The sequence below is a fragment of the Halyomorpha halys genome, unplaced genomic scaffold (genome assembly GCF_000696795.3).
Source record: "Halyomorpha halys isolate HHAL.00 unplaced genomic scaffold, Hhal_1.1 Scaffold606.1, whole genome shotgun sequence".
NCBI lineage: Eukaryota > Metazoa > Arthropoda > Insecta > Hemiptera > Pentatomidae > Halyomorpha > Halyomorpha halys.
This window is the reverse complement of record NW_027106485.1, coordinates 45,558-50,748: the sequence shown is the minus strand read 5'-3', so window position 1 is coordinate 50,748 and position 5,191 is coordinate 45,558.

The window sequence follows — 5,191 nt, the reverse complement described above, 5'->3', positions numbered from 1 at the left end:
TTTATTTTCCCTTATTTCATTTTTAATTTTAATACTACTATATTCCGGTACAGTTTCAATATTCTTATAATATAATATTATAAATTTTCTCTAATATCTCTTATGCACCTGGATTATCTATTCTGTTCTTATGTGTCTAATTATTCTGTATTTCATTATACTTGTTATCTTGTTTTCTGTTCTTAGTCCCGGTGAAGGCCAGAAATTCTGGCCGAAACATTCGTAGTAATGAAGTTTTTACTTATCTTTGTTCTTCTCTGACTGCACCCCTAACCATCTTTCCATCAAATATTGCAAATTTATTTGAATATTTAATTTAATAAAAATAAATTTCTCCCAATAAAGATTATGAAAAAAAAAATCAACATCATATGAAGTAAGCAAAATGATTTTACGTTTAAAAGATCAAGATTTCTTTACGATGTGCTAAATGTGAAATGGAACCCTGCCAGTGAAACAGCAAGATACCTGGGAATTCATCTCGATCGCCGCCTTATCTGGAAACACCATATCAATATAAACTAACTGAAACCTACGCAAGTTTAGCAATGCTATATCCTATCCCAAATAGAAAATCGAAATTAACAAAACTACTGTTCACACAATTCTCAGGCCACCGCTAATAGTACAAGAGCCGGGAAGAAAAAAAAGGCAGATATTTTACCCCCATTATTTATTATTTTAATGAAAACTATGTATAATTACAAGTTAGAACTGATGAGTCTGGCGGCTGTTTCAAAACCTTAAAAAAAATCATTAATTTTTCATTCGAAGCTCTATATCTTAAAAACTACCAACAACACTAGAAAATCTAAAAGAACATTATTTACAGAAGAATTTGGTGAAATATTAGCCCTAATAGAGCTATTTACGTCCAATAGTTCTCGAGATTATAGCCTTTAAAAAAGCAAAATTTATTAAAAATGTACTAAAAGATTTATTTTGATAAATCTATATCTCTGGTACTATGTGATGTACAGATGTCTATTAGCACTCAAATTAAAGCTAGTTTTATATACTATTAAGTAGTTTATGACCTTTACCTTCGTTTTCATGATGTTTGCTAAAATAAATTGATTTATAGTTGTTCAGACAATAAGTTTAATTTATGAAAAACTTTATTTCAGAAACCATTGGACGTACAGATCTCTGCACTCAAACTAAAGCTAGTTAAATTTACTACGAACAACAATAAATCAATTTATTTTAGCAAATTTCATGGAAACTACTACTCCTAAGAAAATAAACTTCATAGACTACGTTATAGCTCATTAAACTAGATTTAATTTGAATGTTAATAGACATCTGTACGTCACATAGTTCCTGAGATATAGATTTCTCAAAATAAATTAACTTACTACTATTTCAGTACGTTCCATACATTTTTATGAAATGATGCTTTTTAAAAAGCTTTATCTCGAGAACTATTCGACGTAAATAGCTCTATTAGGGCTTAAATTTTAGCAAATTTACTCTACTTCAAATGATACTCTTTGATTTTCTATTGTTGTTCGTAGCTGTAAGGATATAGAGCTCAAAATTAATTATTTTTAACGTTTTGAAACAGCCACCATTTTGTATGCTCTCTACCTATACTTGGCAGACTCATCAATTTTGACTAATAATTATACCTTCAATTAAGTAATCATAAATTGGGGTGAAATAACTGCCTTTTTTCTCCTCTTGGGCTGTTGTACTATAATGTACAGCTGTGAAGTCTGGAGTGCAGCATCCTTTACGAAAAAATAAATTAATTACAATCTTATCAAAATAAATTCCTAAGAATCGCAGTGGTTCATAAGAAATAGCTAATTGCATCGGGAATTACAAATGGAGTTCATAAAGTTCCCTCCCAGTAACTGACAGTTACAGAAGCAGTGAACTACAACTTGGGAAACCCAACCTCGACTCGAAGACTGAACTCTAGGCTGGTGCAGGACATTCTATTATAAATTTTATTATCAATAATTCTATTATTCACGATACTTCTATCTCATTTATTATTATTATTTTTCTCTTTCTATTTTTTTCTATTTTTTTGTTTTGTTATGTCTATGAATGTCATTATTAATTTTACTTTTCTCTTTTATTAAGAAACATTATTTTTATCTGTTTATTTTATCTTTTTATTTTTAATTGCAACGTTTTATATAGTTAGGTGTGTCTTTTGTACGAGACTATTCCCCCATAATCAATTGTTTAAAAAAAAATGTAACGGTTACATCAACCATGTAAGGCCCACCAGACCGATCTGGTATTAAATAAATAAATAAAACTATAACGCCCTATAAGAAAAACATTAAATTAAATACATAAGTGCACTTAAATTATTTGATCATATATTCTATAGTTGACTAAAATTAAAAAATCACTGCCGAGCTAAAAGACGTCTGAATAGGAAATGCCTCTGTGACCTAATAAAAAATCGATCAATGGATTTCTACTGATGGCTCGTTCATGCAAGTCGTTGTTATTCCAAAATACTCTTAGCATTTTCATGATCTTTATATAGCGGAATTAATAAAACAATATATATGTGGCGAAGCATGACACCAATATGTTCTCACCGGCATCCAAAGTGATAACATGTTGGTGTCACCGTACATGAAATTGTTAAATTGATTATGTATGAAGTCCAAGTTTTGTAACTTTATTCAATGATTTATTCCAAATCAAAAACAAGTCATTTTTGTACTATACTACAAATGTATTTTTATTTATTTATTGTGTAACTATAAACCACCAGCACATATTTTAATTCCTTTTAGTTTTATAAAAATATTATAATTATTATTTTAAATTACTTGAAGAACTTTTTCATTTGCGTTTATTTCACTTTAATAATTAATTTTTCTAACAGTTATCTGTTACAAGGCGACAGCTTCTATGAATCGCTTAAAAATCAAATCATTTACACGCTCCTAAGGAAACCCTTAATCTATTATACGAAATGCTTAATTTATATTTTTAACGTCAAACTTGTATTTATACATAGATATTTATGGAAAAAACCGTAGATAATAAATAAAATAATAATTCACAAATTCAAAAAAGTAAATAGAAAATATGTCCAATAACGTTTGCCAATGAGATTTTTTTTTTCTATTTTGAAATGGTCGTTGAGAACTTAATTTAACTATTTCTTTAAGTTTCTTTTATTTTTTACGTTGGAATTTTTTTTTAATATCAAAATTCAAATTTAACAATTAAGCACTGGATCTTAACTCTATTGGCCGAATTCAGGTTTGATGAATCAACTATGGGTCCGAGAGAACCTCTTGAGAAATGGGAATATATAAAAAAGTGGATACGGGGCCCTCCAATTGTTGGATAAATCTGAAACCTGAAACACTAGATCATCAAAAACAATACTAATTCCTTGAGAAGTTATTTCAACCTAACCTGAAACTTTCAAGAATAAAATAGAAGAATTTAATATATATCCATAAAATATTGGATTGAAGTTGGTTTTTAATGAAGTCATACCATATCATTAATAAAACAATATTTATAATCAAAATAATTTCCATCAGAATCTATACCCTTTTACGAAAGTAAAACAAGCTTATTAATCCCAGCAAGAATGAAAATTCCTGAAATATTGAACTTCCAAAAAACATTTTTAATATTACACTTTTTTTGAAAATATTCTTTAACAAACTATTAAACCTATGACCGAGCATCACCAATCCTAGAAAAGGATCAATATCAAAGCGAAGGCTAAAACTTTTTACCAGCCAGATATTTTCTTGTTATGTTCTAGTATAACATAAATTCGTACAACGAAAGGTTTAACTTAGGGTGGTAAAATAAGTGCATTTGAATATACTAAAGATTTAGTACGTTTAACCGAAGATATGAAAACTTTTAAATTAAATAGAATAACTTTGATAATACTTACATAATAATATCTCAAAATAAATAGTATAATAAAAAGGTTAATCAGCATTGAGACAATTAGAAGCGTGCCAAGGGTTGAACGAGACGTAGATGGGAGGATTGTGTCAAGTCCAATTTTGAGGATAATTTGAGAGGAGAGATGTGCCTATTTTTGTAATTAATACTATGTTGACTTAAAAAACACTCCATGTAAAAATATTTACTATCGTGAAGGCCGTTAATAAGGGCCGTCCGTAGCTGAGGTGAATAGGCCCAAGTCTATCAATTTGAGATATCCGGGCGACGCGGGATCGAATCCGGCCTGGGGCGTTGAATTTTTTCATTAAGTGGCGGTCAAAATGAAAAACTTGACCCCCCCCACCATGGTAATTTAGGCAGTTTAGGTAGATATCATGGTATACTATTATGGTAGACTTGAGCCAAAAAACAAAACAAAAAAAAAGATTATATATTGTTTTCATTTGTGCACGAAGTATGTGAAGATTAATAAAGAGAAATGTCAGAGGGTTGTACGGCGGAAAATAATTTTTTTTCCATCTAATCAGGCGAAGGTGACCAAGGCAGAGAGCTAAATGACAAACGTTCCTCTAGCGATGAGGCCATTAATTGAGAAAGTCCTTTCAGTGTTTGACAGTGGGCAGGCCGGCTTCCTTTGGACCGTCTTAATGTCCCGAGGGATCTGGAGAATAGGGGGAACCCACAGAGAAAAGATTTTTCAAGATGTCTTATTTCCGACTGGGCTGAATCGGCTACAGACCTACAGAATATCAAGAATCTAAGTAATTGTTTAACTATATGTACTTTAGTTAACTTTTTTCCATAGAAAAAAATGTAATTGTATTCTAACAATTACTTTTTAATTACTTATGTAAGTAATAACTATTACTTACGGGATTTTTTCACTATTAAATTAATTTGTTTTCCCTTATCCTTATGCTATTCTCAACATGGATGTCGATGTAATATGTACAAATTGCTTCCTAATTTTTTTTTGTTTTTTTTTAATCTCCTTTCGTCGTAAACCTACTGACTGCCCTACAGTTTCATTTACTGATGTTACTCTTACCCCTGTCGAACAGATTCGCTACCTTGGACTAGATCTGGACAAGTGATTAACCTGAAATCCTCACACCAAACTGGAAAAGACAGGAAACTGCACGTCGATTTCGACTATTACACCACTTATACTAGACAAACGGTCTAAACTTCCAACACATTACAAAAGACAAAAATCTATATGGCTGTAATAAGGCCAATCTGGACATATGGAGTTGAGCTTTGGGGCTCCACT